Raw genomic sequence first — 20,674 nt, forward strand, 5'->3', positions numbered from 1 at the left:
GCCTTGCCTTGCCTTGCCTTGCCTTGCCTTGCCTTGCCTTGCCTTGCTTTGTTTTGCTTTGCTTGTTTGGGGATGCAGCCCCTGGGAGCCCAGTCATGTTTCAGTGGGTGTCTCCACATCCACGAGTATATAGGTAACACTAGCTGGACTCAGTAGGTTAAAGAGCAAGAAAAAGAGGACATGGAGTTAGGAAGAGGCAGAGGGAATGAGAAATGGGTCTCTGAAGAATTATGAAGAGTAGTTGTGAATATAATCAAAAATATATTGTATGCATGTATGAAGTCTTCCAAGAATTAATAAAAATGTTCTATTAAGATGTAGTGAATATACATGAAAAGATTCATTATCTAAGCCATTTTTGTTTTTAAATCATCTTTACAAACGTAACTAAGCAATTTTCTTTACAAATAATGACTATTTGTTGCGGGGAGGGGCTGTCTGGCATTGGGAATAACCTAGCTCCCACCTGCAGAGTTCCTGCAGAGGCTGGCACTGAGTGTGTGCTATGGGGCAAGCCTGTGGCTAATGGGTTTACAGATATTAAATCACATAATTAAACCCTAAAAGCTCGGTCCTAGTGTCAGCATTATTTCAGATAAACAAGTCAGAGGGGTGCTCCAGGTCACATGGCATCTGACGGGCGAGACTTTGAACCTGACTTGTTTGCTTTCAGAATCGCCCCCACACTCTTCCAACACAAGTGACTGCATGCTCATTCGTTCTGTTATTCAGGAAATATTTAAACAACTACTACTGTGACAAACACTATGATCTACAAGGACTAAGGGGAGAATTTCATAGGCTTGGAATATCAGAGTTAGGGACACACTTCCCACCCCTGATTTCTCACAGATAGAAGAATGGTCGATCCTTGTCTCACTCCCTGTCTGTCCACTAATTCCAAGCAGTGGCATAATGACTGGTCAGAAGGTGGTAATCTGGATGGTGCAACCTGTCAGAGCCTAGGAAAGTTGCCTGGCCAGCCTCTCCTTGGTAGTCTTAAGGTTGAGGGTAGGACCTTAGAGGAAGCCTGGCTCACCCTCTGCTGTCTGAAAGCCCTATTGTGCCAGCCTCACAGACTGGTACCCATTCCAGTTGGGCTTGTGGTCACTAATAACAAGACCAGTGTAGGGATAATCTCTAGTGCTCTGTGTGGAAGCATCACCTGTCAATAAAAAAACTGATGGCCTATTAGTAGGAAGTAGAGGGTGGGAGTTTCATAGAGAGATTGGAACTCTGGAAGATAGTTAGAGGTGGGAGATTCACCGTAGACTCGGAGGAACTCAGATGCTAGAAACTGAGGCGAGGTGTCTAGCCTCGTGGAAGACCGAATAGTTTAAACGGGTTATATAAGTTATGAGCTAGTTGGGGAACAAGCCAAAGCTTATGGCCTAGGCATTTATTCATAAATTAATAAACCTCTGAGTTGTGATTTGGGAACTGGGATGTGGGTGGAAAAGCTCAAGGGGTTACAGACATGAGACCAAGAAAGACTCTGGGTCCTTGCAAAAAGTGACCAGCAGGACGAATTCAGCTCCTACGGGATAGACAACGCAATTCCGGGAAGCCAGCGGTCCATACCAGCGTTGTCACACCCACAAGCACTTCCAAATGTCATGGGTCTGGGTAATGTAAGTGCCCGCTAAGGTAAGGGAGTTTAGAGGAGAGGTTCCCACCTAGACTAGGCCAATCCATGTCCTGTGAACACTGCATGCGAGCAGAGTCCTGGAGGACACTAATCATCTAAGAACACAGCTGCCTACGAGGTGCTAAGAGCTGCCATGTCAGAGAGAAACAAGGCAAGAGGCAGATGAGGACGTGGCTCAGTGGGATGTCCAGCGACAAGTATACTTCTCAGAAGGAGCAGAGCACAGTGTCTGTAGCCTAAGGGGTGAGACATGAGGCTGAGAGGCCGGTGGGGAAAGAATCTTGAAAAACACGGAATGCCACTTTAAAGCCCCTCATAGTTTACTCTGTCTTTGATAGTTTTCTGTTGCTATGACAAAACATCCAAGACTGGGCAACTTATAAGGGAGAGAAGGTCATGCTTTTAGATGAGACAGCCACACCTGGCAAAGGACCTCATGCTACATGCTAATTCTGAAGAAAGCAGAAAGACCAGTAGCTGCACATAGAAAAAGTTGAGCTGAAAGAGGCAGCCTTGCTTTATATATGAACCTGCTCTTCAGGTCCCCAACTCTTGAACAACCTCACCATCTCTCTACAGGACTCACTCACCCCTCAAAGCCCCAGCCCCCAACACCCTTATATCAGGAATCAGATTTTAGCAGGAGTTAATCAGCGAGTGACGTAAACAATTTAGCATTTTGGCAGGCTCCTGCATTCACAGCATGGAAAACTGGCGACTGGGGCCTGTGTGGAGGCTGGGGCACTGGCCAGCCTAAGGAAAACAGTCTTTGAAATAAAGACGTGTCCGTAGGGAGGTGGAGGGAAGGGATGAAAGGAATGTATCTGTTCCTGGTGACTGCTCAGCTTTGGGGCGGGGGGGGGGGGGGGGGAGGGGGGGGGACGGGGTGAGGTTCGGTTCGGGGGTTTCTTGTCATGCTATGGCCAGCCCAGCTCCTTTAATGGTCCATTGAGCTGAATAGCAAGTCTACCAGCATACCACACAGCTGATTGTCCTCAGAGTGCCGGGGATGCTGGGAGGCTGTGAGGTTCGAAAGCCCTTCTTAGTCACCTTGACTCTGTTTTATTTTGTTTTGTTCTGTCTTGCTTTCCCCCCCTCTGGGCGCACAGCGGGACATCCACTGGTTCTCTGTGGTGCTTCTGGTGTTTTTCCCATTGGAACTGCAGATTGTTGCCAAACGCCCTCTCTTCAAATCTTACATTCTCCATAGTAAATGGCGTCGTAAGTTGTTCTGAGCGTGGTTCCTCTCCATGGCCAGTTTACATCTTCCATACCAACCCCCTGACTCCAGGCCAGCAGCTCTGTCCCTGGCTCTCACAGGACACCCCTCCCACTGGCTTCATCCCCCTACTCTCTGCTTGACTATCTGTCCATCTATTTTGGGTCCATTTTGCCCAGGGCTGACAGATTCAGATTAAACACACACCACAGGGTGGGTGGGGGTAGGGGGAGTCTGACCCACCAAAGGCATGTATACCCTGGGTCTTTGGATGAGAGTTGAGGGTAATTTAGGCAGATCTGTGGTCAGCAGAACAGCACCGGTCTCACCAGTCTAGCTGCAGTAGCTCTCGGTACTTTCCCACCACCTCACAGACACACGTGACCACAGAAGAACATTCTACAACCTTCCTGTGCCTAGGCTCTTGTTCCTGACCCCCAGAGACTGAGTCCCGCTTGTGAGAAAACAGCTAGATTCAAAATAAATGTATACATCTCAGAGCAGCTAATTTCAGCCGACAACCTGTGAGGCTGAATGGACCTCGAGTTTCCCCCGGAGGGCTTGCCTATCAAACGTAGCTGATTGGTGTTGGATGGGGCAGGCACAGAGGAGGTTGGCAGTCTCTGAAGTGTTGTATGGGAGTCTGGTAACCCAGTACGTCCGTTTGTACAGTTCATACTTTCCCATGAAGAGGCTTCGTGTGGACGGGAATTGATGGCCCTGCTAAGGGAAGGGCATTGCTAAATGAAAGTATACAGAGAACGCAGGCACAGACGCAGACGAAGGCAAACAGCCCAGCTGCCAGAATCGGCTCCTTCAGCACCACCGCCTCCACTGGGCCAGCTACCCTGGCCAGCCCTATGGCCCCAGGCAGCCAGGCCTGTCTTTTCTCTCTCCCTGTCCACTTCTGGTATGCTCTAAGAATGCGAAGCCAGGCACTGGGCCCCGAGGTTTCTACCATCTCAGGATCAAGCACACAGGTTCCTTAATTAGAGGAGAGCTGTCTACTCTCTCCGTTTTTAAAGATACAGAAGGCCATTGAATGAGATAGTACGTGCAGAAACTTGTGTTCAGTATAGAAGCAATAAAATCAGAATCCTCTTCCTTTTCTTCTCCCCCCCTTTTATTTTAAAATCAGAATCATAGGTGTCATCTCAAAACATTATCAACCTCTTTTTAACAAGTGTAATTTTTGTATTAACTTGAAAATTCTATTCGCTCAGTAAGCAGTCACCCACACCATGCTAACTTAGTGAGTATGTAATCTTGGGTTTGTTTGTGTGTCCCTCTCTAGTAACCCCTCACCTCCCAATACACAGGAAGTGGCTGTGACACCGTTCAACAAGTCTGAACAGAGACTCAGAGTCCACTCAAGCTTGGATTTCAGAGAAGGTTTTGAGTATCCATCTCTTATCCATTTTCTTCTTAAATTAAAAAGAATAGATCTATTACTTTCATTTATATGAGTGTGTGCCTGTGTGAGTTTATGTGCAACAAATGCATGCAGGTACCCAAAGAGGCCAGGAGAGGGTGCTGGATCCTCTGGAATCAGAGTTACCGATGATTGCTGGGAAGCAAACTCTGGTCCTCTGCAAGAACAGTAAGTGCCTTGACTGTGGAGAAATCTCTCCAACCCTGTAGAGCACTTAATTCTGGGAAGGCCAGTTTATAATCCATCCCAGCCTCTTCTATGAATGTATCAATATACTTTAGAGAGCCCTTTGAGAAATAAATAAATAAATAAATAAAGAGGAATTCTAAAGAGAAAGTAATTTATGTGTTTATTAGTTGGAGTCTTACTATGCTGTATAGCTGACTTCAAAGTCTTAGACTCACATGATTCTCCTGCCTCAGCCTCCAAAGTGGCTATAACTGCAACATGTATCACTGACTCTGGCTCAAACTTTTTTGACCCAGTGTCCACCCTGGACATCGCTTCCCTGTGTGTGTCTGTAAGTGTTCCTATGCATACCCAAGGCACAGCAACATAGCCAAAGCCCCACTGAAGCCTTGAAGTCACTTCTTCACTCAGCCTTGAAATTATGGAACAGTTAGCACATTTTCAGCCAACCACCTCATTCTTTTATCCATCCATTCGGCAAACATGGATTTAGCTCTGTGTTAGACACCAGGAACCCAGAGGTGGGTGTAAGAAGTGGGTTGTCACCTGCATGGTGAAATGAAATGGTCCTCTTGCACAACTACATAGACTGTACTTTGGAAGAGGAAAAAAACCTGTTCATTTGGCTCAGGATAGGAGTATGCATGTGCATGCATGTGCGAGGGTATGCTTGTGCATGTGTGCATGTACACATGTGTGCACATGTGAACGACTGAAGGTACAAGGAAACTGTATAGTCACTGAGTTTTCATCATATCTATAGTAAGCTATTTTGAAAATCCTAGCTCACCAAGTGCGCATGTCTTAATTCCTTATTTGGCAGCTCAAATGGCATCTCAGTCTTTCTCTGGTAATAATGCTATAAGTCAAAAGAAAATTTCTAGAAAGCCATTTCAACAATAGCACCACAAATTTACAATAGCAATGACAAAGTCTAAAGGAAATCAGACCATTAACAGACATTTATATCATTTATTTATTACTTATATAATGTTATATACTTTTTAAAAAGCCACCTTGCTACTATTTTTCTGCGAAGGGTTTATTGTCTGAGAATTGTTGGAAATGAGTCTGTTGGAATCAAGGTTAAAGACTGCGTCTGCATCCACAAGATCCTGCATCCTCCTTCAAGCCGGAGGAAATGGGAGACGCAGGAGAAGCCCCTTCCCAAGCACCCCAGTGTCTAACCGAACTCGTGCTGTTTAAATTCTCTCAATGGTAGCAGGAAGAACTTCTTTCCCTTGCGTGGGAGACTAAGGGATGAGGAGTCTAGGGTTGTTTGTCCTGATACCCACAGACACAGACACACAGACACAAATCCTGAAGGACCCGCCTAGAATAGGTGCATTGGTTTTGTGAGACTCAATGAAAGATAATGACAGAGGAAATACAGAACTTATGAGAAATTTAAAGGATGTTTCAGCAAGGCATTACACCAGCACATGCTCTTCCAAGTGGAGAGCTCTGGACCCTTTGTCCTCCTGGACAGACAGGCAGCTTTCATGGACACTGAAATATTCTCTTCCCCATCCCTCTCTGAGCTCTGCAGCACATTTGTTCTTTTCCTGGGCTCCAGATCCATCTGCTTACCCCAGGTGTCTGTCTGTCTGTCTGTCTGTCTGTCTGTCTGTCTGTCTGTCTCCCTCTCTCTCTCTATCTCTGTCTCTTTCTCTGTCTCTTTCTCTGTCTCTCTCTCCTACTCTCTCTTCTCTCTTTCTCTCCCCCTCTCCCTGTCTCTCCCTTCCTGACTCCAACTCTTGTAAGTTCCATGGCCTAACCAACCTCTGGCCTCAAACCTCAGGCTTATTTCAAAGCTAGTTCTAGTCTCCCTATGTCTCTTTCAGAACAATCCCATGAACACTAAGTTTTATTCCATTTGATATCAAAATGGATGATGACTCCTCAGTCCTCTGGGAGTCCTGCAGGCGTGACACAGTGACCATGCTCAGAGGGTCAAGAAAGATCCAGAAAGACAGCGATGTCCCCAACTCCCCATGGCTGTATCTCTGTCCGGACATCCTTTTAAGTGACGAGTAGAATCCTCAACTTTCTAAATGTTCTTGTATCCGTCCTTCATTTCAGTAAGAATGCTCTACAGAGTTCTCCTAGACCCACAGCTATAGCAGGGATCCGAGGATGGACCCAAGGGCCCGGGACAAAGAGTAACCACAGCACTGCGTGGATCAGAGCTGTGAGCCTTCCCCAGCTTGTGCGCAAGCAGAAGAAGAAATGTTCTACACATCTCTCCACCCGCCCCCCCTTTGTAGAAATCGCTTTGAGATAGTTCTCATCTAGCAAGTGTATCTCAGTGACTCACACAAGACTTCTATTCATGGACCTTTCTTCAGAGAACTCAATGAAGTGACTCACACATCTATTTACTAGACTTGATTGGGAATGTTAGGTAAAATCCTTTCCCCCGGGAACAGGAAGTTTTTGATGTTTCTTATCCAGAGGACATGGGGACATGATCACAGCAGGAAGGCTGGCTGTCTCAGTAAGGGATGCTAGTAGGGTCTCCAGAGAGAACTTTGTGGAATCTAGAATATTAGTCTCTGGGCTAGGCAGCTTTCCATCGCCAGAGCAAGTGCTGACAGCCAACTTCTAAGGAGAAAAGATGCATTATGGCTCGTGATTCCATTAGCACCAAGCCATCCTAGCTCTGTTAGCTCTGTAGCCTCTCAGAGCCAGCCTGTCCCAGCAGAGATGCATAGCGCCCCAGAGCTGAGAGGCAGAGAGGGGGAGCAAAGAGTCCCACAGTCCTCCTCCTCACCAGTTCATTCTCTCCTATTTTCAAACAGAGCCTCATTATATAGCCCAGGCTAGTCTCGAATTACAATCCTCCTGCCCCAGTCTCCTAGGCTCTGAGATTATGGGTGTGTTCCATCACAACCAGCTACATATCCCCCTTGGAGACACTCTCCCAGTGATCTAAAGACCTCCTACTACACCTCAGCTTTTACTAGACCGATCTTTAAGATATGGGTCTTTGGAGAACATTCTAGTTTGAAGCTATAACAGTTTTTAGAAGTCTCATTTGACTATTGTTTTAATAATAAAAAGTAAGGGAAGGCAAAGTTGAACAGTGTTTCCTTTGTAAATATATTTTAAGATTTTCATTTTAAAAGCCGGGCTGTGGTGGCGCACGCCTTTAATCCCAGCACTTGGGAGGCAGAGGCAGGCGGATTTCTGAGTTTGAGGCCAGCCTGGTCTACAGAGTGAGTTCCAGGATAGCCAGGGCTACACAGAGAAACCCTGTTTCAAAAAACCAAAAAAAAAGATTTTCATTTTAAAAGTTTACTTTTTATTTTATGTATATTATACACATACATACACACACACACACACACACACACACACACACACAATGAATATGGACACCAGAAGAGAGCACTGAACTCCTAGAGCAGAAGTTAAGGGCAGTTTTGAGCTGCCACATGGGTGTTTGGAGCTGAACCCAGTTCCTCTGCAAGAGTAGCAAGTGCTTTTAAACTCTGAGCATCTCTCCAGCGCCCTGTTGCAAATCTTTAGGAAAGACTGACAGATGAAAAGAAAGTATCACAGGGCTTAATCTCTGAGTCTTGGGGACTTGGACCTGTCAGTTTCTCCTCTGAGGACACTAAGACATAACCCATCACCAGGAAGCAAGGAGGTGGAGCTAGACCAGTACCGCTATGAACCTTGCCCATTGCAAAATGGTGGAACATCTACCTACCCAATGCACTTAGCAGAAGCTCTGAACCCCAGCACGCTCTCAACCACACATGTCCATGGTGCTGGCTCTGCCTCCTTCCACTCCCTAAAATCCTGGATCGGCTCACATTCTATTTTTAGAGAAAGAAAGAATCTAAACTTTCCAGCTGACTTTCACCTTTAGGCCTCTGACACATTGCTCCTCAGTGTCTGGGCATGTCCACCCCCGCCCTTGGCCTCCTGTCTCTCAGCCCGAGTCTCTGGCATCACCGAGGTCCCTCCAACAGCACTTTCTCCAAGGAACATTCCACAGCTCTGTTGTTCAAATGTCTCACTTATTTGACCCCACAGCACAAAGCTGAGACACAGGAGGACATTCCCATGGAAAGGCCAGTCACACATACCACGGAAAGAAGCCAGCAGTCAGCACGTGGCTTGAAAGTAGGGCTTTCCCCTATAATTGTATGCCACTCTCCTGTCCCTCTCTCTGTGAAGTACTCACTATGTGATGACTACTGCCTGGGGTCTACCTATCTGCTCAATTACCCCGTGGACCCACCATAGAACCTGGTTCTCCAATCTCACCAGTGAATTCTTTGTTTTGCCCAGACTAAGTGCTCAGAAACCTTTCTTTCCTATGCTGACTCAACACAAGCTAACATCATTTTAGAAGACAGAACTTCAATTGAGAAAATGTCTCTGATAGGTTGACTGTAGACAAGCCCCTGGTATGTTTTCTTCATTGATGATTGATGTGAGAATGCCCAGCTCACTGCGTGCAGTGCCAGTTCTGGGCTGGGGGTCCTGGGTTCTATAAGAAAGCAGACTGAGCAAGCCACGAGTAGCAAGCCCATAAGTAGCACCCCTCCACGGCCTCTGAATCAGTTCCTGCCTTCTGGGTTCCTATCCCTGTTTGAGTTCCTGCCTTGATGACCCTTAATGGATGTGACTCAGGACATGTAAGCCAAATACACTCAAGCTACTTTTGGTCAAGGTGTTTTATCACAGCAATAGAAACACTAAGACATCTCAAGGTTGGCACCATGGTGTGTGCTGTAGTCCCAGCTACTCAGAAGGCTGAGACAGGAGGATAGCTTGAACCAGGAGTTCCAAGCCATCTTAGGCAACATTATGATAGCTCCTTCTCACAGAAAAGGAACAATATTTCCTGGCTAAGTCAGCAAAAGAAAGATATGAAGCTGTGTGCTCCGGTTATATTGTGCTGGTTCAAGATGGTAAATTCTGCAACCTACAACATTTCCCCTGAATCATACACTTATCTGCAAAGGACGAAATGAGTTAAAGCCCTGAGGGTCCCTAGAGAATCCATGGGTGGGAAGGCTACAAATCTTCAGGAGCGGCTGCAAAGTTTTGCTGTTGCATCTAGTTAGACATGAGACATGATGAAGAGCTTGAAATATATTCAGTGGTGTCTTTACTCACCGTGAGAAAGTGAACCTTCACTCTGAAATAGTGGTAGTCAAAGCACATCCTAGGCGGAGTGGCATCTGGCATCACTGGAGACTTTAATGATATGCAAATTCTCACCCCCCCTGTCTCAGATTGGCTACTCCATGAAGACTATCTGAGGGGCCCCACAGAAGCCTCACAGATATTCTGTTATAGACACACATCTGGGGACACCTGCAGATCAGAAACAGAAACACTTTCTAAGCTGCAGAGGTAAGAAACTGATCCAAGTATGTTTTATGAAAAGAAATTGTAATAAAAATACATAGTAAAAGAAGGGCCTAATAAATATATTATTTTAATTTTTTTAGAAATGGAAAGAAGCAACTGAGAATGGCAGCTCACACCTTTAACCCCAGCACTCAAGAGGCAGAGGCAGAGGCTGGTAGATCTCTGAGTTCGAGACCAGCCTGGTCTACAGAGTGAGTTCCAGGGGCTACACAGGGGGGAAAAAACAAACAAGAATAAAAGTTGCAGAAATAGTTCAAATATATCAAATGATCAGAATACACATCAATATATTAAGGTTTCCAATTACACCAGAAGGGATGGCCTGGATAACAACAGTATCGAGACAAAACATGGTAGAGCAAGCCAGGGAGAAGGGAGAGCAGTCAGCCTCTTAAATAAATAAATAAATAAAAATAAAATAAAAATAAAGAAAAACACCAAAATACAATTAATTGATTGATTAATAGATAAATCAATCAATTATTCATACTTTATTTTTTCCCTTTATTTTTAATTTTATGTGTCTGGGTAGTTTTGGCTGCGCCTGTGCTATGGGCATACAGTACCCACAGAGTCCAGAAGAGGGCACCAGAGCCCTCAGAAATGGAGTTACAGGTGGTTGTGAACTGCCATAGGAGCCCTGGGAATCAAACCTGGGTCCTCTGCAGAGCATCCAGCGCTATTAATCATTGAGCCTTCTCTCCAGTCCCCTAATTATTATTACTATTGTTGTTGCTGTTTGTTGTTGTTGTTATCATTAATTTCTTTGAGACAGACTTTCGTGTTTAGTCCCAACTGGCTTCAAACTCGCAGTCCTCCCCCTTCAGTCACTCAGATGCTAGGGTTATAAGGATGAACCACCACACTGACTCTGAATTCTGTCTATCACAAGTCTTTGCAGTGACCCAGGAATCCATTTGCAGACTGGGCTGCCATCACTCAATCACTTCCTGTTGTTTCCCGGCCGCCATCACGATTGCAGGCTCAAAACGTGTGCTGACAGCCATGTTGACAGACAGTGTAGGGCTTTCCAGTTCTGTGAAGACACAGGAGTTCACATTCAGGAGCCATCAGGGTTGGGATGTGTGTAACTATCCTATGCCAAAGGCATTTGGCTCACTTTGAACCGTGTGCATTTGACTTGGGAAAAGACCACAAGGCAATTTATAAAAGAATGCAAGATTGCCTGGGTGTGGCGGTGCACACCATTGATCTCTGCGCTCCCTGGATCACTCGAGAGGCAGAGCCATGCATAACTCTGAGTTGGAAGCCAGCCTGGTCTACAGAGTGAGTTCCAGGACAGCCAGAGCTACACAGAGAAACCCTGCTTCAGAAAGACAAAACAAACAAACAAAAAACAAAACAAAGAACAACTTTCACAAGATAAACAGCAGACTATGTGGACAAGATTACGGAGATCAGGATCTCCCACTAGTCCAGGTATGGGAAGTAGGGGTTTGGAGGGCAGGGGATTGGGGGTTAAAGGGTGTAGAGGGCAGGGGGTGGGAGGTAGGGATGTGGAGGGCAGGGAGTGGGGGATGGGGCTGTGTAGGGCATCAAGTGAGGGTAGGGCTGTGGAGGGCAGGGGTGAGGGATGGGGAACATCTGCTGAAATCAGCTGAGGAGCCCTATCTACCTATGCAAAAGAAGAGAGCCCTTAGTTCAGGCGCTTGAGAGGCTGAGTCAGGAAGAATTCAAGTTTGAGCTCAGCCTGGGTTGCTTGAAGACTATATCTCAGTAACATATGAAACAGAGAAGTTTAAATGCCTTTGAAAGTTTTATTTTACTTGATAAACGGTACTTGTCCATATGATACCTCAGTACAAGTATGTGTCATGGGGAGATAGAACCCAGCCAAGTTAGCACGTGTATCTCCTCAGACATGTATCATTTCCTTTCTGGGGAGACCACTGAATCTTCTCTGTTGGCTGTTTCTCAAAGATGATCCACAGGGCCTGGAGACACAGTTCAGTGGCTAAGAGCGCTGGCTTTGGCCCCAATCTGTTTCCCAGCATCCACATGGTGACACATAACCACAGGTAAGGCCAACTGAGGGAATCCATGACCTCTTCTGGCCTCTGCCAGCACCAGACACGAGACATGGTATACACACACACACACACACACACATCTAAAAAGGTTTTTTTTAAATGACCTGTAAATGACCATCTTTTACATACACACACACATATTTTAAATATATACTTAAGTATATTAAAATGTATTTAAAATATTAATAATTAAATATATTATACAATAATTATATTATATAACTGCATTCTATAACTATTAACTCATTAATTACATTATATAATTAATAAGTATAATAGTATAATGAACATATTATATAATGAATATATTCTATAATAATATATATTTAAATGTATTTAATACATTGGTATAATTATTTGATATTGTATGATGTTACATAAGATATATATACACACACACATACATACATATACTTGACATCTGTCACCACCAGAAGACACATATGAACCTTACCCACGCTGCAGCAGCATTTCACACACGCAGCTGATGAGGACAATGGAGGAGTTGGGATCTTTGGGGAGAGCTTCACTTCATGGTAAAATCAAAGGGAAAGCCCTAAAATAGGACAGGCCAGGTTCTTAGAAACACAGCACATCAGAATTCACAAGGCAGTGATACTGGGCAATTATTCAGTTTTCTTTGAGACTCCATTTCTTTGCAATTAAAATGAGGCTAACTAACAAGAATCTTTTACTGAGTTGACAGGAGATAACATAAAACAGTCCACGGTACGTAGGTCGCTTGAGTATGAAATGTTAACCACTAGGGGCTGGGCTGCCAGCTAATCAGCTTGGGGGAAAGTGACTGTTCTCTGACTCCATCAGTGGATTAATCATCTGATTAGTTGTTAAATTTTACAAACCCCCAGAACCCCCCTCCTGCTGTGGTCTGGATAATCTGCTTGGCATCAAGTACATGGAGCCACTCAGGGCTGAGCTCACCTCCTTCTCCGCAGCAAGACTGAGGAAGTGGAAACTCTGCTAGGGGGACCAGCAGGAGGAAGTGGGCCTCTGGTGGCCTGGTCCCTGTCTTGTCTGGTAAGCTCTGTGCGTCCTGTCTGCCATGAGGGCAGCATTCTCTGCCACATGTTCTCACTGGTGCAGATTCATGCACACAGCCCTGTAGACTGAAACATGTGCAATCCGGAGCCAAAATCCACTATTCCTTCCTTCCTCCTTCCTTCCTCCTTCCTTCCTCTTCCTTTCCTCCTTCCTCCATTCCTTCCCTCCTTTGTTCTTTTCCCCTTTCCTTCTTCCTTCTCCCTTCCTCCCCTTCTTCTCTCTTTCCCTTCTTCCTATTTCTTTCCTCCTTTCCTCTTCCTTCCTCCTTTCCCTCCCTCCCTCTCTCCCCCTCCCTCTTCCTCCCTCCTTCCTTCCTACCTTCCTTCCTCCTTCCCCTCTTCTTTCCTCCTTCTTTCCTCCCTCCTACCTTCCTCCTTCCTTCCTCCCTCTCCCCTTCCTCTTTTCTCTTTTCTCCTTCTCTCCTTCCTCCCTCCTTCCTTCCCCCCTCTCTCCTTCCTCCCTGTTCCTTCCTCTCTCCTTCCTTCTGTTAGGCATTCTGTCACAGTAACAAAAGGTCTAACTGTCTCATTCTCTGTAATCATTGGCTTTCCTCTCCTCTCCAGTGTGGTATATTAAAAGTTAAAATTCATTTTGTGTTTCTTTATCTCCATCAAATACATTTGGAGCAGTATTAAACTTTGCTAGGAAATAGAGCAACGCTTTATCCTATAGCAAGTCTAGATCAATGGCTCTCAACCTGCGGGCCGAGCCCCTCTGTGGGCGTCATAGCTCAGATATCCTGCATATCAGATATTTACACAACGGTTTATAACAGTAGCAAACTTACGCTTATGAAGAAGCAAGAAGATAATTTTTGGTTGGGGGTCACCCCAACATGAGGAACTGTATTCATGGTCGCAGCATTGGACAGGTTGAGAACCACTGCTCTAGAGAATCTGCGTCATTTTGTTTGTCTGTATGTGAATGTTGGGCTCTGTAGCCTCTTTGGATGCTCTGCTCTTCTCGTTCACATTCTTTCAAGCAATTGTTTCCTTCTCTGTATTCATGCTCACGAAGTTCTGTCCACAGGCCTGAAGTGTCCCCAACCTCTAGTGACCCAGATCTAAGCAGCTTGATAAGCATGCCCCTGGGGAGATTCCTTACTTCAACTAAAGAAGCTAGTGTTTGCTTATTCAGTCAGCAAATATGTACGAGATCGGTGGTGTGTGTGTGTGTGTGTGTGTGTGTGTGTGTGTGTGTGAGAGAGAGAGAGAGAGAGAGAGAGGAGCAGAGATACATGGTCTTCAGCTCAATTAGAAAGAGAATAAAGCACAAAGGAGATAGACACTGGTGCTCTAGAAAGGCGCCTGGGGAGACAGAATGGCCAGTAGTTGCCCCAGAGCAAAAGGAAAGAATCTCAGACCTGACCTGTTGAGGTCCTGGCCACATCACAGGGCTGCCTGCCGACTGGTGTGTGGTGGGCCCACCAGAAATTCCTGGCTGTCCACAAATTGAACACGGAGCAGCCACCGTCTGTTGCAGCCAGGCATCAGAACAGGAGCGGAAGGAATGTTCAACCAGGACAGAGTTGGCCAGGGCTCTGATCCCCTGCAGGATCCAGCTACCCTGAAGGAACCGGACAGCCCAAGGCACCCTGTGACCTGCTCATGTCTGTGGGGGATGCTGCAGAATGGCATCCCCAACATTTTGTGTCCACATGGGCATGTGGTATCCATCATCACACAGAAACACCCCGAGACACCCAGGGGATGAGGCGATCCAGCACCCCTGCAGAGACACTGAGGAGAATAAGCAGATAAACATGTAAACAGAATACCACAGCAGCTTCCCGAACCTTCCCCGCCAAGTCGGTTCTGATAGCAACATTTCCATGGTCACTTGGCAACGTGACACAGTAAAGAAAACACAGCCTTGGAGCCAGACACTCCCACACTCAATTACTTTGGAGGATTTGGACAAGTCACCTACCCTCCCTGGATGTCAATATCACAATCTGTAAACTAGAGATGAAGAGGCTCTTTATACATGGAAAGTAAGTCAGGGGCTTATTTTTAAAATGGTCATCAGCCTTGTTTCCCTCGACCGTGTGTGTGTGTGTGTGTGTGTGTGTGTGTGTGTGTGTGTGATACACATAGAAGTCAGAGGTTAATGTTTACTGTCCTTGATAGCTCTCCATGGTGTTTTTTGAGACAAGGTCTCTCACCGAGCCTAGATCTTAACGGTTTAACTAAATAGGCTGGCCAGCGAGCTCCAGGACGCCACCTGTCTCTGCCCAACCAACGCTGCAGTAAACAGACACAAGCTGCCGTACCTGGCTTTTCAGGTGATTGGTAGGGATCCAATCAGCACCTTGTGTTTGCATGATGGATATGCTACTGGCTAAGACATCTCTCCAGACAACAAATTCTTAGTGACCATTCCCTCCCCTTCCTTTCTCTCCCCTTCCTCTCCTTTCCTTCCTCATCTTATTAGACAGGATGTCTAAAGGGACAGAACTGAGAGAACGAATACACATATTAAAAAAGGATGTGTTAGAGTGGCTTACAGGATATGTGGACCTCGTAGTCCAACGTTTGTCTCCCACTGTGGTTGTTCAGTCCACGAGACTGCTTGTGTCATCAGTCACAGTCTGACACCAAAGGCCTGGAGGCTTCTTGGAGAGCTTCAGTCTGCATTGGAATCCAGAAGCTTACTCTAGTATTGTGGAAGGTATGCTGCAGCAGCAGAAGAGATAAACCTGCCAGCAAGAGTGAAGGTAAGCAGGCAAAAAAGTAAACTCCCCACCACCACCTCTAGGGACTTTTACGTGGGCTGCCACCAGAAGCTGCCTCCCACATTTAGGATGGGTCTCCCTGCTTCAGAAAATCTGATCAAGAAAATCTCTCTCAGGAGTGCCCAACTCCGAATGACAAGCAAGATTAGTCACCACAGCTCTACTCCCTTCCTCTCCTGACTTCTTCTCATTTCCCTTCCTTACCGGCCCTCTGTCTGCCTGTCAATGACCTGTGGGGGTTCTCATTTGCTCACATCCTGAGCCAGGGAGAAGGTTCTTATGTACAGTCCACCTAAGTTTTTTTTTTTTTACACCGGCTGGAAGGGGCTTCTTGCGTGGAGTTCTACCACACACAGCGTACACATTTCTGTGGCACTAGGCATGTTCCACCTGACACGGTCTCGTTCTGGCTAGACTAGAACTCAAGATCCCCTACCTCAGCTTCATAGTCGTTGGGTTATAAGCCCCGTTGGGTTATGAGCCCGGCTCCACTCTACCTGCCTCTACTCTACCTCTCTGAGTCTTCTAGGAATGGATTCCCCTAAGGGAGCCTCATCGCTACCTGAAATCTAATTAGGGAAAATCAGCTCATGCAATGGGAGAGGAGACCGGAGGTCTCCCCCACACCGAGTTGATTGTTGCCTATTTTGAAGACCCAGTCATCCTCCCCCAACCGTGTACTCCTTCCTGAGCTGCCCACCTGTCTCTTATGAAGATACTGCAGATGCTTCCTTATCTCATTGACTGCTCGCTTGCTATTCACACGGCTCTCGACCTGGCGCATGCGCACCGTCAATGCAAGTACATCTTCTGTTATTCTGCTCACCTACAGTCTGTTTCACAGCCTCAGCAACCCCCGACGCGGAGGGTGGGTGAAGGGACTGTTCACCCACACCCACACATCAATTACAAACCAGCTCCCACTGAATGCGTTAGTGAATAAATGGAAGTATTTTTTTTCCCTTACATAGTTCTTGATACCAACTCAAGGAGAGGGGAGAGAATGAAGGTTATCCAAGCTAATTTCTTACAGATCGTTTTTTGCTGGTGAGGGTCCTCCCCCAACCCCGTGTGTTGTATGGTTGCCCAGCAACCATGTCACTCTTCCAAGGAAGTTGCGAAAACCACATTCTGTCTTCATGATTGTTTCATTACATTTATTTATTTATTTATTTATTTATTTATTTAAGGAGGTAGAGCACATGCCGCAGTGGCTTTGCCTCTGTCAGAGAACAGCCTGTGGTAGAGAGTTGGTTTTCTCTTTTCACCATGTGGGTCCCAGGGATCGAATCCATGTCGTTAGAAATGATGGCAGGTCCCTTTACACTCCGAGTCTGCGTTTGTGGACTCTTTATTGCAGTCTTTATTGACAATAGATTAGAGGCCCCCAAATGCCACGTTCCAGGTCAAATTCTAACCCTACAAACTCTAACTGCCCATTGAATCACATCTCACAAAGGCGATTTAAAGTAACACAGTTGGGGCTGGTGGAGGAGGTGGGTGTTAAATCTCTTGGTTTGTCAAATGGACTGTTCTTGAGACTTCTTGGGGGAAAGGGGGTTACCAACAAATCCCAGTCTCAACCAGAGGAGATGGATGGCTTTGCTTGAAAAGCCTTGGGGTGGAAAACATTACTAGAGATTAAGAAAAATAATAAACAGAGGAAATGAGAAAAGGTCAGGGGCTGGATGAGGGTTTAGTTTGCTCTACCGAGCAACAAGGATTCCTTCTGCGTGTCTTTCTTCAGAGGTCTTGACAGGACAAGCTGGTGTGCTAGGCAGGGTTTTTTGTTTTGTTTTGTTTGTTTTGATTTTGGTTTGGTTGTTTGTTTGTCAACCGGACATAAATCTAGAATTACCTAGGAAGACAGAAGATTAATTGAGGGATTGCTTCCATCAGACTCGCCTGTAGGCCAGTCTGTAGGGGCGTTTCCTTGATCAATGATTAATGTGGAAGGGCCCAGCCCACTATGAGCAAGGGGGTCCTGGGTGGCCTAAGAAAGCAAGCTGGGCAAGCCAAGCGTTCCTCCACCAAGCCGCGTTCCTCCACGCCCCCCCTCCACCAAGCCGTGTTCCTCCACCAAGCCGTGTTCCTCCACGCCCCCCTCCACCAAGCCACGTTCCTCCACCAAGCCGTGTTCCTCCATGACCCCCCCTCCACCAAGCCGTGTTCCTCCACCAAGCCGCGTTCCTCCACGCCCCCTCCCTTCAGTTCTCACCTTGACTTCCCTCCACGATGGAATGTATACTGTAAGTGGAAGTAAACCTTCTCCTCCCGCAGGGCGCTTTTGGCAATAGTGTTTACCGCAGTAACAGAAAACCAACTAGGACAGCTGGCAAAGCCAGGGGCAGGCAGACCTGCTGGGGAAATACCTGTGGATTAGCACTGCCTTCTATGATTTAAGGACTTGAAAAGGTTCTAAATAAGGGTTCCTGTGAGGCAAAGTCTCTCCTTTCTCTTCCAGCTACACTCAGCTCAGCGGGTCCCTGCCGTCTCCAACACACACGGTCACCTAAGGCACAGCTCAGAGCTGTTGCTTGGCGGGGCCTCTTCCAAGCTGATGAATGCCACGTCTAAGCGGTTGTGACTTTAGTGTGGGTACTCTACACCGATTTGTGATTTAAACAGTTGAAGTGAGATCAGCTTCTCTTTCTGGATTGTGTCTGGTCGTGCCGATGATGTCAGTGCTGAGGTAAATCCATCCTGGGATAGATAACAGGCCAGAGAGAAGTCTTTGGACATGAGGCTACCTGACTGGTAGGAGAAATAGCAGTGGGCGGCCCTTTGCACATTTTACCTTAGCAAAGGAAACAATAAGGCATGCAATAGGAAATAGCAGGTTAGAGGGGCTTGTGCTGGGGAGGGAGGGTTCACTGTGGCAAGCGCAGAAGGAGGGGCTGCCTGTGATGTGGAATTTTTTAATGAAATGCAAAGTCTGAGTTGGTGAAACTTAGCAAAACTTCCATGGACAAATACAACTCCTATCACAGTCCTCCGAAACAGGCTCTCAGTAACCACAATCCAGTGCCCACTGGCGCCCCCTTCTGTACTCTGACGGCAGCTGCACGCACGCACGCACGCACGCAAACATGACATTATTTCCACATATATGTAAATGAGAGGTAAACTGTGAGCAGAAAAATTAGGGAGATTTAGGTAGAAATAGCTGCAGTGTAAAATATTAATCTATCCAAACACAATTTCTTTGTACAATTTCCTGGGAGTGTCAACCCAAACCTTGAGGTCTGTGCCCCTCAGCACCCAGGCTCTGTGTACTTAAATGTTAGAAGGCATGTCCTGAACCCACTGTGGAGCAGAAGATGACCTTGAACTTCTGACATTCCTGTGTGTTCCTCCCAAGTGCTGGGAATATGGGGTATGCTACCATACCTGCTTTATGTGATCCTGGACATTGTATGCCCACTAGAAAGCATGCTTCCAACTGAGCCACATCCCTGGCCCAGGCGGGCTTACTTTCCTTTTATTTTTAAACTACAGAACCTCCCTCATTAGCATCTGGGGATTCTGCCACTCCAGTTCATGCCCCACTCAGTGTCACAGCCTTTACTGTTGTGGTCATTTCAATAGGTATGGCCCCAACAGACTCATGTGTTTGGAAACTTGGCTTATAGGGACTGACACCGTTATGAGGCGTGACCTTGTTTGAGTGGGTGTGGCCTTGTTAGAGGAAGTGTGATGCTGTAGGGATGTGCTCAAGCTGTGTCCAGAGTGGGACGTAGTCTCCTTCTGCTGCCTGAAGATAAAGATGTAGAAAGAACTCTTAGCTCCTTTTCCTGCACTATGCCTGTCTGGGTGCCACCATGCTTCCTGCCATGATGATACTGGACTGAACCTCAGAACCTGTAAGCCAGCCCCAATTAAATGCTGTCCTTTGTAAGAGTTGCCGTCGTCATGATGTCTCTTCACAGCAGTGAAACCCTAAGACAACTGTTTCCACCCCTCCTGCCTACAGCCCCATGCCTCATCTTCTGTACCCTTCTCAGATGCTCTGGACATAGAGCAGCCTGCAGAAATGCAGAGAAAAACTCCCATGGGGTGTCTCTGAGGTGAAAAGTCAGTCAAGCTGTGGAGAGAGTTAATAACGAGTCCAAGAGACTCACAGCAGGCAAGGGACTGTAGCAGCACCACCCAGGAATGGAGAGAAGCGGCTTCACACTTCAGCAGGGGTCTGACTGGAACAAGGAAAGGCTCACCGGTCTTCCTGAAATTTCTGGTTGGTTCTAGAAACATTTGGTCCATGAAGTGCCACCTTCGCTCATCTCAGACTGGAGTGAGAAGAGAGCATGTATAGTAGAAGAGAGAGAGACCCACGAATAAGAAGGTGCTAGTCACATGCTGAAATCAAATAGGTTACAACGAGAGAGACTGGTGATAGCCCAGGGCAACACCGGATAGGACAGGGCTGGTGATAGCCCTTCAGAGTAGAGGAGAGTGAGAGACGGAAGGCAGAAGGTGCCACATAGAAGACAGCTCAGGAAGAGCCTCGGGTGCCTGAGTTGAGGTGAGAACAGCATTAGAACAACTGGGAAACAAAAAAATCCCTAGGCTGGCGAGATCTGTCTCCATGAGGTTGGAGTCAGACAAGCTGTCTTAGGTCCAGGTAAAAGGTTGGAATTCACACCAAGGATCGTTGTGAACCACGGTCACCTTTTAGTTTTGATTGTCTTTCAGCTTCTCTGTTCAACACAGCTGACCTTGAAATACACCCTGTTCTTGTTTTCTCTTCTCTTTTCTCGATTTCTCTCTCTCATTCTTTCTTTTTTGTTTTATTTTTGTTTTCTGAGACAGGGTTTCTCTGTGTGGCGCTGGCTGTCCTGGAACTCACTCTGTAGACCAGGCTGGCCTCGAACTCACAGAGATCCCCCTGCCTCTGCCTCCTGAGGGCTGGGATTCAAGATATGTGCCACCACCACCTGGCTTTTTT

The 20,674-nt window shown here is 46.6% G+C and overlaps 1 long non-coding RNA gene across 1 annotated transcript; it reads right to left on the bottom strand.

Annotated features, from left to right (window-relative positions):
- Positions 1-12,434: 12,434 nt before the first annotated feature.
- Positions 12,435-15,600, bottom strand: LOC114631386. The gene is made up of 3 exons (XR_003712950.1): positions 15,502-15,600; positions 12,876-13,060; positions 12,435-12,489 (listed from the first exon to the last, which is right to left on the bottom strand). It is a non-coding gene; the product is annotated as an uncharacterized LOC114631386 (long non-coding RNA).
- Positions 15,601-20,674: the final 5,074 nt, after the last annotated feature.

Source organism: Grammomys surdaster, unplaced genomic scaffold (genome assembly GCF_004785775.1).
Source record: "Grammomys surdaster isolate TR1022 unplaced genomic scaffold, NIH_TR_1.0 362, whole genome shotgun sequence".
In the NCBI taxonomy this organism is placed as follows: Eukaryota; Metazoa; Chordata; class Mammalia; order Rodentia; family Muridae; genus Grammomys; species Grammomys surdaster.